Consider the following 14089-nt stretch of genomic DNA (forward strand, 5'->3'; position numbering starts at 1 on the left):
CTGGGCTGAGGGAACGTTTGGCACCTCAGAAAAAGCTAAGGAATGGGCACGTAGACTAAGTTATAACTGGACTCGAAATCAATTATGTTTTGTCATAAACAGCACAGCCGAACCACTGACAGAGCCAACAGCAACAGGACAGTATGGCTCACCAACATGTCACAGGTTTGGGTTTTGCATACACAAGAGTGGCACCGACCCCTGTACATGGGTTAGTCTCTGTCCAAATGGCACAGCCACTCAGCCCTGTCACCACAAGGACGATGAGGAAACTGGGAGGCCAGACGATTTTACTCCAGGGCCAAAATCTACCTCTGAATCCACTTATGTTGTTAAAACAAAGAAGAAAACAAAGGTCTGTATAGTGCCGTATACAGGGATTACTGAGTCAGCAAACAACTGGATGATATTGGCCAGACAGGCAGCAAATGTTTCAGCTAGAGGTTCATGCGTCGTATGTATGGGTCCCAGACCAGTACTACAAGTTGTTCCAGCACCAATGACTCAATCCTGTGTAATAGATGTAATGTGGAATAAAACTGTAAGATCAGACTGTCAGACATGGGACAATATTTATCCACTTACCTCGCAAGAAGCAGCACCACCGATTTTCTCAAGCAAAGTAGCTGCAGGAAATTTTACCTGTGACCTCTGGTGGTGGTGTGGAGGACAGGCGATCAGAGATCGTTTCCCCATGGACCCATCAGGTCTGTGTGCACTGGTAACGCTCTTACTACCAGTGGATGTTTGTCCCCTGACGCTGAGAGACCTACTCACCAACGTGATCGGAGAGAAACTTCTGTTCAAAATAAAAAGAGATGTTAGCCCAGACCCAACCTATATTGATGCTATAGGAGTACCAAGAGGAGTGCCTGATGAATACAAATTGGTTGATCAGGTAGCTGCAGGGTTTGAGTTTAGCGTCTGTTGGTGGTGTACTATAAACAAAAATGTTGACAGAATCAACTATGTCCATTATAATGTGCAAAAATTAGGCAATCTGACACAGAAAGGGTTTGAAGCAGTTCATCAGCAATTAACAGCCACCTCCCTAATGGCGTTCCAAAAACAGAATAGCCATTGACATGATTCTAGCCGAGAAAGGAGGAGTGTGTTCTATGTTTGGGGAACGATGTTGTACGTTCATTCCTAATAACACCGATGCAGATGGCAGTTTGTCTGTTGCAGTAGATGGATTACGGATCCTGAACAAGAAGATGAAGGAACACTCCGGCGTTAACACCTCCATGTGGGATGACTGGCTGAACAAGTTTGGGAGATACAAGGCTCTAGTGTCCTCCATCTTAGTGTCACTTGCTGTTTTTGCTGCTACTCTAACCCTCTGTGGATGTTCTCGTATTCCCTGTATTAGATCTCTCACTCAGCGACTCATCTTCACTGCAATAACACCTATAAAACAAGATCTCACACAAACGTATACTCTCCTGGGTCAGGAGCCACGTGAAAAAGATGCAGATGATGACAAGGATGAAGACCATCATCTCTCTGATTTGTTCCCTGATCCTAGGGACTATGGAGATGATGATGATGATGATGATGATGATGATGATGATGATGATGATGATGAGAGCTATGTCTAACTAAACTCTGAGTGTAAATGTATTTGTTCTCATGAAAAGTGATCTTACAGCTGAAAATCTACTGAAGTGGCTGTTAAAGTGATATGAGAAATGAGCAAATATGTGATAAACAGGAGGGAAATGTTAGAAAAATGTAAGTTATCCCATGCTTTGCTCATTATCTGTTGTTATCTGCACTCTTGAAGGCTATGGGCACGGGACTATCTGCAGCTGCGAAGCAGCTACTCCCCAAATCAAAACGAGACAGATAGTTCCGTCCCTGAGACAAGCAGGAGGCACAAGGCTTCTAAGATGAGATAGTGCAACTATGCCGACATATGATTATGTGACAAAGAACCATCCTATGGAAATAAAAGAGCGAGGTAGACGGCTGAGAAACTCAGAGCGGGTTGGAGACTGTAACTGAGCACTCTCTGTCCGTTCTCCTTGCAAGTATATAACCTCACCACTCTGTGTCCTGCCTCATTACTGTGTTCATATCTGTTTTAGGTTGTTTGAACCTGACATCAACTGTCTTACCTTTCATGCTATACTGCTAAAATTATGCTTTAGTGACATGGAACTCAGGTTAAAAGCTACTTAATACCATTTAATTTTGAGCTGCAGATTTCATGACATATAAACTCAAGCACTCAGTCGTTTTTGTAACACTCATATGGGTCATTTTGGAAGGCACTGAAAATCAGTTTTGTCTTTTAGGTATGAAGGCTGGTTGGTTTTAACTGCTTACCTGTATATTTATCTGAATATACTGTTGTATTTTAATATGTAAATCCAACACTTTTAACTGCTTTCATTTTTTCTTAAATTCTTTAGGGGTTACTATCATCGTACTGATCCTGTTAAATTCCAGCCTTTAAAAAACATCTTGTGCCTAGGCCTTTTAGCCACGCTGTATGGATGGCAATGTCCATCTGCTGGCACCCCACCACTTCGATTCAGACGGAAATATCTCAGTTTCATTGCTATGAAAGGCATTTGTGTCAAGTTGAATTTTAGTAACTTTGAAACCAGGGAGCCAATGCAGAGAAACTAACACAGGAGAAATATGATCTCCTTTCCTAGTTCCTGTCAGTACTTGCGTTGAAGCATTCTGGAACAGTATATAAAGACAATACAAAGACTGTGGTACATAGCCTATTAATAAAGACTGATTGATTATATCCAATAAAGAAGTTCTAAGAAGTTCTAGAGGGTAAAACTTCCTGAAGCAGCCTAGTTGGGATGGGGTCTAAGAGACAGGTTGATGGTTTAGATGAAGACATTGTTGAAGTTTTCTCTATTTCAGATAAGATGGTAGGCATTGTTGAGGTCCAGTTTGTGAGTGAGTGACACAAAATGCTCCAACTAACAACCGAACCAATGGACCTGTCTAGGTCATGGGGGTTGTGAAGTTTGAGCCAGGGACTACAGGAGAATGCCGAGAGGGAATTACAAGCAGCTGAATAGATTCAAGGTGACTACCTGACAGGTAGAGATTTAGGGGACTATGCGATGAGTGATGTAGGCTAGAAGTTTTCCATCCAGGGCACTGACATTGTTAGGAGCAGGAAAATACCAACAGAGCCAGAGGGGGAAAGGGGTTGCTGTACTAGACCCCTCCACTAACTGCTGAGCCTAATCTTCTGTCTGAAGAGGACAGGAGGCAAGAAAATGGCCAGCCTGGCCACAATAAAGGCATTGCCTTTGCATTCATCTGACGTTGCTGCTCTCCTGGAGAGAGGCAAGCTCTCTCCAATTGCATGGGCTCTTCAGTGGAAACTGGGGGAGATGAGATGAGGGAAGGGCTGGAAGAGGGCTGGCTGTCAGACCTGACTCAGGGGGCTGGTCCGGAGTGGAAGCGAGAGGTTGGGGCTGTGGGCGGCCTGCTATCTCCCTACAGCCTTCGAAAAGGTAACTGTCTATGCGAGTTAACAGGGAAGTAAGGGAGTCTAAACTGTTTATTTTATCCCTTGCCTTACTCATCCTTAATATTATCCACTAAGCTTCATCCCACCGACTCTCTGCCGCCAGGATTCCAAACTCAATAGAATATTCACCAACTCATGGAGTGAGAAGTCTGCTGGATGCGACTTTACCCTGAATAGGATGGTCAAAAACTTTCCTCAACTCAGCAGTAAACAGAGGATAAGAATTAGAAATAGGAGACTCCATATCCCCCATTGTTGCCCACTGTGCTGCTTTACCAGAGTAACCCCACAATAAAAGCATGGGTGACTTTATCTGAGTTATATGTGGCTGGATGCTTGAACAGGAGTGAACACTGAAAAAGAAACTGCCCACAAGCCCCTAGATATCTAGAGTAGCATTTCGGGGTCAGGATGCAAGGCCCTCGGGAGACTGGGGCTGGAGCAGTTTGAGCTTTGGGGAGACAAGAATGGTCGTCTGCACCTGAGGAGCAGAGGAGTGGGGGATGACCTAATTGATTTGGCTGAACAGTTGGGAAACAGCGGTGGTTAAAGCCTGCAGAGTATCAACCACCTCCCAGAGGACTTTATCATGTTGTCTGACCAAGCACCCTGTGGGGCTAAGGCTTGGTAGAATGAGGCCATGTCTGCTGAGTCCATGGTGTCCAGAATGTTCTGTTATGGCTAATTTTCCTTTGGACCCAAAAGCAGACACAGAGTGTTGGATAAGATAAGGAGGATTGTTAAGAAAACTTGGAGTTGGCATGGCCGATGAGCTGGCACTGGAGTCTTAGGCACAGGAAATGTCAGTTTAGGGAGTTGCAAGAGGAAAATCAATCCTAAATCAACTCAAGTACACAGAATACTGAGCGGCCGAGCGAGTAGCTACCACTGAGCTGGCTGAACAATCTGGCAATAAGTGGAAGGAGAGCCAGGGTACTTGAACTGTGAGTTGATGAGATGATTGCAGACAGGTTTGGAGGAAACCTAAGAGACAGATCAGGTAAGCTGCAACCACGACACACACACACACACACACAAAAAAAAAACAGACAGGGAGAACACAGAAAGATGCGGAGAAACTGGAACCACACCCATAGCTATGACATTACCAGCAGCATGGAAAATATTCAACCTGCAGTTGACCTTTAGCTCTAAATTTGCTACAGTGGCTTGGTACACAGACTACAGCTTCAAAACTTAGTCCTTGTACACAGTGTGTTCCTTCTGAAATCATTCTTTTATCATTTCTGTTTTGAAACAGTTGTGTCTCTGTGCAGCACATCTTTTTGGGAATGCTTGTCGCCTGTTTAGGGATCAAAAGCTCTTCAATTCTAATAAGAAACTGAGACACAAAGAGAAATCAAGTGCTACAAGTCATTCCTCTGAATCCTAAAGCTTCAATAATTTAAAATGGAAAAATGAGAGTCAAATTTGTTTGCTTAAAATACAGCAAATATTCTATCATTATGTCAACAAGCATTATGATTCTTGCTGAGAAAAAAACAGTGGATCACTTTACCTGATCAGCAAGCAACACCTCATTCCTATGGGAAAACACAGTTGGATAAGAGGACGTATTGTCATTATCCAGCCCGTTTGCCATGACAAAATGGAGGGGAAATGTAAATGCCAGCAAATTATTGCCACAATTATTTATTGTAAAGAATATGAAATAAGTAGTTGGAATAAGTAGAAATAAGTAGTAGGAATGTGAGGTGTGTGAGTCAGTAAGATCGTAGGTGTAAATGTGGATGTCTGTGAACAATGTAGTGAGAGGTGTTGTGAGGTTTAGAAATGAAGCAAAGACCAAACAAAACACTGTCACAATGGGATATCTTTCTTGACACATGAATGGAATGGAGCAAGAAGTCCTCCAGATTAAACAACAAAATACATCCTTTTCAACTTCCTTTAATAAGGTTTGGTTACACAGTAGGCACAAAAACATTTCATCTAGGGTTAGGAAAAGATCATGGGTTGGGTTAAAATAACTACTTGATCAAGGGTTACGTGGTTTAAATTACTATCTTGTTGAGGGTAGGGGAACTTTGCTGTCAATAATAACCACTTGGTTAAGGTCAGGGAATAATTATCAAGGATAATTATTAAAATATAAAATTATTAATAGGAATTAATAATTACAGGGGACCAATAAACTGTAAATGCAGTCTCAAATTGGTGTTAACAGTAGCAATATTAATCACCGATCAATATTAGCCTTAATTAACAAACATCCGTTATCCAACTACAGCTACAACAACAAGCACCTATTAGCACAAGCAACAACACTATCAAACAATCAAAGGCAAACAAGTGGACACGTAATACATGTGACTTGTGTGTGTGAATGGGTTAGTGTGTGTGTGTGTGTGTGTGTGTGTGTGTGTGTGTGTGTGTGTGTGTGTGTGTGTGTGTGTGTGTTCAGAGAGGGAGAGCGAGAGAGGAGGAAAGATGGTGGGCTCCACTGCAAGATCTGAACAGGGAGAGTGAGAGAATAAAGAGGGAGGCGTGATCTAACACGTCTCTGGCAAGAAGATGGCGTTGGGGCTATCTGTGCATCAAAGGTGCTCAGATAGCTTGGTATGAAAGGTTATGATTACAAGCAGATGTGTGTAGGTAGGGGTTAGTAAAAGGAGAGAGAGAAGAAGCATGCAAAGCAAAATGAAGATCCTAGCCACCACGGGGAGACATAATAGACTGTTCTATATTACCACACAGTAGAACGGCGGGCAAAATAGCATAGCCCACAGTGTGGGAGAACAGAAACCAACTCTAACGCACCAAGTACAATCAAAACGAGCAGAAAACAACGTAAATACTCAACAGTATTTTACAGCAATCACAGGAAAGAGTGGTCCAATCTTCACAACAATAGCAGCAGTTCACAAGCAATAACGTTTACAGTACATACTGATAATAACTTAAGTCTCTGCCCAGACAAAAGCTTTTTACTTTTAGTTTCTTCAGAAAGCACTTGAAGTGTGTGTAGATCCACCTGGTGTGGCTTCAGCGTGGCCCTTGACTGAACACTGGCGGAGCCGTTTGTCTTGCTCCTCTGGCTATCACTGTGAGCTGGTTTCCTCTGTGGCAGCAGCAACAGTTGAGTCGACTCAGTTAGGGAAAATAATGTGTAATCTGTAATCCATCCACAAAATCTTTTTGTCCCTCTGCAGGCAGTATGAAAAATCAACATATGCTGCGCAGCTGTCTCCTTTGGATCAGGAAATGTATCCTGTGAATACAGTCTTTTCACTTGCCCGCAAGTTAAAGACTTGTGTGTGGCCTAGGTCTGACTAACTTGTGTTTGATGTCCTTCAAGTCCTAGGTAAAAACAGCTTTAAACTCAATACAATCCTTTGCTGCTTCTGATCACCACGGAACATCAAAATCATGGAAATGAGAACTGAAGACAAGAAGAGAGAAAGAGAAAAGGAAAATGGAAATGTGGTTAGAGGTTAATGGGCTTACTCCTGGAAAGAGTTGGAGTTAATGGCATGGTCGCAGACTGGTCTGCAAAGCGTGGTGAAACAAAAAGAAGGGAATCTAGTCTGGCCTGTAGTTTCCTAATGTACTTGTACATTACATGTGCAACAATTTCCGTGATGATTAAAACCACTAAGGAGGAGCCCCAGGTCGATCGCACTGATGGGGTATTCTTGATAAGGACATATGACTAGAAAATGTGGTGGTAAACCCAGTTGGTTTGAGACTGAATTCAACCAATTTTTTTTCCTCAGCCAGAAGATGCTGTTGAAGGGGGTCATCAATAGTGAGGTTGTGACCTCAGAATGCATCCAAAATCTCAATCTTCACATAATGTCTGAATGGAATGAGACGATGGAGGACAACATCATCAATATGTATGGTGGCTCCTTGGGGAACCATTAAGAGCACCGTTGGTTGGTAAGGTTAGCTTAATGTTTGTGTCATGGAGGTTGTAGGACATTAAGATTTCAGTAGCAGGTGTGCTAACAAGCCATGGACTGCCAGCTCGTTCTACTCTCATCTCTGTTCCTTAATCTATGACGGACATGCTACCTTGGCACTTTTGCTCCGGAGATTGAGCTCTCAAACCGCAGAGGTGGTTGGCTCCGTCCCTAATGAAGGGATTACTTGTACAAACCTATTGGATGTCCATTATTTTAGTTCATAAGTTTAGGTTGGGGATGAGGTAGAGAAGGGTCGTAATCATGGTAATCTAGTGTTAGTGGTGTTTTAAGGTGTACGTGTGTTGCATTACCAAATACCAACATTTAATACAGACTTCAGTTGGTATATTTTCTGCCATTCTACGATGGGTAAATTAAGGATGAATCATATCTCTAAGTTCTGTGGATCTACAGAATTTGTAATTGCACTGCCAAGAATATATGCCAGATGTACAGTTAGGTATATACTGTAAGTATTTGGTAAGTGACACAATTTTTGTTATTTAGTCTCTGTACACCACCACAATGTCTTTGAAAGAAAGCCATCAAGATGTGTTTGAGGTGTAGACTTTCAGCTTCAATTAAAGGGGTTTGACAAAAAAATTAAAAATAAATTGCATTAGCCTTTCAAGTGCACTGGTGAACTTGTTAGCAAACAGTTGCTAATTTAAACCTCCATTTACTAAACCAGAACAGTAAAGTTGGGGCCCGAACAGATAAACAATGAGCTAAAACTCACTTTAAAGCTCCGTAAAGCCGAGGAGAACTGCAGAGTCTGGTGATCATTCTTTGTAGGTTCATCACTACATGCAAACCTTTTCACACCGTCACATTGTTATCACATTGAGATTTGATACATTATTATTAGAAAAATATCAATTACTTATATGCATATACAAATATATACACACATACATCTGCCATAACGAAAATGCAAACTGCTGGCCCACAACCAAAAAACAAATTTAAAAAGCATTTAAATGTACAAATCTTAGATGTTTACTAAGATCCTTCGGTTATCTATTGAAACCCAAAACAATATTTGAGATAACAGTAAGGTTAATATATATATATATATATATATATATATATATATATATATATATATATATATAAACTCATTATTTATAGGGTACTTTCAATTGGGAGGTGGCTGTACCGAACCCTAACCCTCAAATTTCAACTTATAAAAAATTATACTCAAATACTTTTTGCAAATTTTTCCTTTGTTGTTTCAAAAAGATATTTTTGATCTTTTTTTGAAAGAAAAGTTCAAACAAATACATTTTATATATTTCTTTTTAAATCATGAAGCTTTATGTATAAAATGTTGTTCTGCATTTTCATGTCATTAGCGAAAATTTAGTTTTTATGTGTTTACAACTTTTTAGAACTGTGCTAGCTAACCATGTGCTGACTAGAATTGTTGAGATAGGCTCAAAATTATCTAAAATTGTCTCTACTAGAACAGTCATGGCTGAAACGTGGTGAAGTTTGACCAAAAGGGAACACATACAAACACGTTTGTAAACAATTAGAATGTGTCTTGTGGGTGGAGTCGAACTGGTGGCAGAAAGTGACAGTGGTGTCAGGTGTCAATTTACAACATAGGAATATATATCAACTGGATGCCTTCTCCAATTATTTTAATGGTTTGCCAGAACAAGTTAAATAAGTGATTAAGTGAATAATGAAGGAACAAAGTCTGGACTTTCTGGATCCATGGATACCTCCCCTGTAAAACATCCTCAGTCATTATGTTTTAATGCCAATGATATTACATGGTCCCTAAGCTTAGCTAAGTTTTTGCTTAGTCATAGTGTAAAGTAAATGTCATATCACAGATATGATATAACCATATGCCCCATTCATTCATTAAATAATTGCATAAATACTGAGTGATGTTATAGCTAAACTGTTTGAGAAATTTGGTTTGTCTAAATGCTACTTCTGCTAACACACTAATGTTGCTAATGTTGGTCAATGGTGTTACCATTATGAAATAGCCTACTGAGAGTGCCAGCTTTGTGGTTGCTGCTTTTACTAATTTATCGTTTTTGGCTACATCATTGATTTTGCCTGTGTAATTAACAGAAGAGATTTAATCAGTGCAGTCTGTCTGTATAACTGCTTGCAACCATAAACGTCTGTGTTTAGCTTCAATGGGCGTCTACGACAATGGTACTCTATAAAAATGAAAGCCATCTTTTTTTGTATTCCTTTCTGACATCCAACAGCACAAGACATTTTTCTTATTTCCCTCCACTCCGCTGTTTTTCTGCCACCACAATGCTCACTTAACTGCAGTGATTTAACTGTGACATCCACTCGAAATTAGATTAGAATTGGTGACTGCACTTACTTATGCACAGGAAAGACTGCCTGCAGTTAGACATTATCACTGTAGTTAAAAAAAAAAAAAAAGGTTTTGAACAGTTGTAGACGGGCTCAGACTAGCACTGTTTTTGCCACAGCTTTCTAGTAAATATTTCTGACTTCTTAAAATGTGTCAGGTATGTTAATCTCTATGCTTAATTTAGACATAAAACACAGCCATGCCAAAACAAAATGGAAAAACTGGAGCAATGAGACTGAGAGAATACTGAGAGAGTAACTCTTCTTACTTGCACTCTCCACCAGACCCAAAATATTCAATAGTTCTTCAGAGAGGTGTAATCTGAAAACCAAGTAATGTAATGTTTGTAGTTTATATACAGTTAGGTATATAAGTATTTGGACAGTGACAGTTTTCGTGATTTTGCCTCTGTCCACCCCCAAATGGATTTAAAACGAAAACATCAAGATGTGATTGAAGAGTAGACTTCCAGCTGTAATTCAAGGGTTTAATAAAAATATCACATTAACCATTTAGAATTTACAGCCATTCTATACATAGTCCCTTATTTTCAGAGGCTCAAAAGTAATTGGACAATCCAACATAATCATTAATATAAGGATTATTTTGAATACTTGGATGAAAATCATTTGCGGTCAATGTCTGCTTGAATTCTGGAACCCATGGACATCACCAAATACTAAATTTCCTCTCTTGAGATTCTTTGCCAGGCCTTTACTGCAGCTGCCTTCAATTGCTGCTTGTTGGTTGATCTTTCTACCCTCAGTTTTGTCTTCAGTAAGGGAAAAACATGTTCAATTGGGTTCATTGGGACTGACTTGGCCATTGAAGAATATTCCATTTCTTTGCCTTGAAAAGCTTTTGGGTTTCTTTCACAGTATGTTTTGTGTTATTATCCATCTGTACTGTGAAGCACCATCCTTTTAGTTTTGCAGCATTTGGCTGAATCTGAGCAGATGGTATAGCCCTATATACTTCAGAATCCATCGTACTACTTCTATCAGAAGTCACATCACCAATAAATACCAGTGACCCAGTCCCATTAGCAGCCATGCCAATGCCATAACACTGTCTTTACCATGTTTGACAGATGAACTTTTAAACTTAGTACGATCTGTCTGATAGGTTTGTTTTTCAGCCTAATGATGGCCTTCATTTGCATCAATACCTCTTTCGACCACATATTGATAGTTCCCATGAACAGCTACCACATGTAAATTCCACACTTGGAATCAACTCCAGAACTTTAATCTGCTTAATTTGTCATGAATTGATGAGGGAACATGCCACACCTGTCCATGAAACTGATTGTCAGTCCATTTTTGAATTACTATTGAGCCTCTGAAAATGAGGGACTATGGATAAAAATGGCTTAATTCCTAAATGGTTCATGTGATATTTTTGTCAACCCCCTTGAATTAAAGCTAAAAGTCTATGCTTCAATCACACCTTGATGGTTTTGTTTCAAATCCATTGTGGTGGTGTATATACTTGCTGAACAAGGTCTAGGGAAACAATATAAGCTGGAATCCTTCTGCTACTCAGGGTGTTGACTTAGGAACTAATTTCTCTGAAATTAGTTTCTCTGCATTAAATCTCTGAAAGAATCTCTAAGACATGCAAATTGTTTTTAAGGAGAGCAGAATGTAAGTACATAGTGACTATGTTATGTTGGAGGATTCTACCCAGGCTCTGTAATTGTTCTTGTTGGAGGAGGAGTCTCTGTTGGATTTCTGGCATTTCCTTGTCGAGTTCACCCATGTGTTTTTTGGAGTGTGCTGAGGCTGACAGAGTTGGGGACTGAGAGGCCAGTGGAGTACATGGAGGTGCAGCAGGAGGGTAATCTCTCTCCTAAGTCATCATCTCCAAGGGCATGCGGTGCGGGTTGGACCAGATGGCCATCAGCACCAGAGGGAGCTTCACATTCCAATCCTTGCCATTCCTGCCCTTGTGTCTTTCCCGCTATTGTGATTGTCTGCCACGCCTTAATGTGTTGCACCTGTGTCTCCTTGTGTCTCCCATCTCCCAGTGTATTTAGTCTCTATGCTCCCTCCCTCTCTGCCAGAGTTCTTCATTCCCAGTAACAAGTATTCCAGCATTCTTCCTAAAGTTTTTTCTCTACATATGACTTAGTCTCTGTTTTTTTTTTTTTTTATCCCACCTTTGCCTAGTCAAATGGTTTTTATTTGCCTGTTCATGACTGCCTGCCCATGTACTGACCATTGCTTCAGTAAAAGATTTGCTTTTGAGTCCCTGCCTAGCGATACAACATTACAATAGGTATATTTTGAGCATGCATCACCATTTTTACGGGTGGTGCTCTGAGGTGCATTAAATGTGGATTCAATCCTATTACTTAATATAATTATTAATTATTTATGGTAGCCAAAATTTATAAGCTTGAGCACCTACAAAATCCAAAACAAGACTTGCCCCACTTTCATTCAGCTTGTGGACTGCACTATACTATCAGTGGAGACAGGATCTTCAACCTGCTCTATATTAATGTTAAAGAGGTGTGGCGATTCTACTTCGCACATTAATTTTTGGACATTTGCATTCGTACATTTTTCTATTCACTTACTGATTATTTATTTATTTTTTTAAATTTTATTGTAGTTTTTAACTTTTTATTTATTTACTTCTTCTTGCCTAACTGCATGTTGAGCAATTTTAACAAAGCAATTTCCCTGTGAGGATCAATAAAATTTTTCTGATTCTGAATGTCTGAGGCCATGAGAAGATTGCTGGCAACTGTCACCAGTGCTGTTTCTGTGTTATGTTGTACTCTAAACATACCTTTCCTATGCAAATAATCACATAGTTTATATTTTTGAGGTTTCATGTGACCTGAATTAACCAAGGAATTATGGTTTTACTGCATAAAAAGGGGCTGATTCTTTCCAGTTTCTTTTTCACAATGGCAAAGACAATATAGCTGTCTGAGAGGATCAGAAAAGCTTTTATCAAAAACATAACAATTCCAAAGGCTACAAGGCAATCGCCAAAGATCTTGAAATCCCTGTTATCAAGAAATTTCACCGTCATAAAACTGTTAAGACGCTTCTAGGACATGCTGCTAAGAAGAAACTCAATGAGAGAAGTCTGCGAAGGTTGATGCAAATTGTGAAAAAAAAAACACCATGCAAGACATCTAAGGATCTTCAGGCTGACCTGGAGCAACTGGAGTGGTGGTTTAAGCCCGTACCATACACAGCACACTAAACTAATTAGGCTTCCATGGGTGAAGGCCAAGGAGGATACCACTATTGAAAGAAAGGTATAAAAAGGCAAGACTAATGTTTGCAAAAGCTTTCATAGATAAGCAACAGTCTGTCTGAGATCATGTTCTATGGACAGATGAAACCAAATAGAACTCTTTGGGAATGCAGTGCATCAGTTTGTTTATAGGAAACGAAATGAAGCCCATACGGAAAAGAATACACTACATACAGTAAAACATAGTGGAGGTTCTATCATGCTGTGGAGCTGCTTTACTGGCTCTGATACTGGAGGCAGTGAATGTATCAATGGGATGATGAAATCAGAAGATTACCATGGCATTTTACAGCAAAATGTGTTACCCAGTGTCAGAAAACTTTGAGGCAAAGGTCTTTCATCTTTCAGCTGGACGACAACCCAAAGCCCACATCCAACAGCAGAAAAGAATGGTTGAAAAGGAAAAGATGGACTGTTTTAAACTGGCCAACAATGTGACCTGCAATGACCTGCAATGACCTAAATGACGTAAATCCCATTGAAAACCTGTGGAGAGAGCTGAAATTTGCCTTCGCAAAAAGGACTCCTGCAAATGTAAAAGAGCTTAAATGCATAGCAATGGAAAATTGGCAGAAACTACCACCAGACAGGTGCAAGAAGCTTCTAGATGACTACAACAGACATTTACAGGCTGTCGCTGTGTTATAATAGCATGTTTACAACCTGTTGGGTGTACTTCAGAGATTAGGAAGGCATGAACAATCTTAACTTCATCTACCAAACAGCTGAAAACATTTTTGAACAATTTAATAGGCACTGGTTCAAGAGTGCATGTTGCAAAACATAACTGTTGTACCATTTCTTGTAGTTCACTTCGTTATGTACGACAGAAGTTGAAAAGAGTGTTGGCAACATTTCACTGAGTTGAGATTGTGGAAGAAGAGAGGTCACACCCACCAGAAAGTAAGCCATAATCTTATTCCTAATATTGGATATTTTAAAAAATTCATTACATTCCTCTGAAGAGTGGGCTCAGCAGGTATTGGTCTAAGAGGATAAACCAGTTAATCCATT

Source organism: Xiphias gladius, chromosome 6 (genome assembly GCF_016859285.1).
Source record: "Xiphias gladius isolate SHS-SW01 ecotype Sanya breed wild chromosome 6, ASM1685928v1, whole genome shotgun sequence".
Classification (NCBI taxonomy): Eukaryota; Metazoa; Chordata; class Actinopteri; order Istiophoriformes; family Xiphiidae; genus Xiphias; species Xiphias gladius.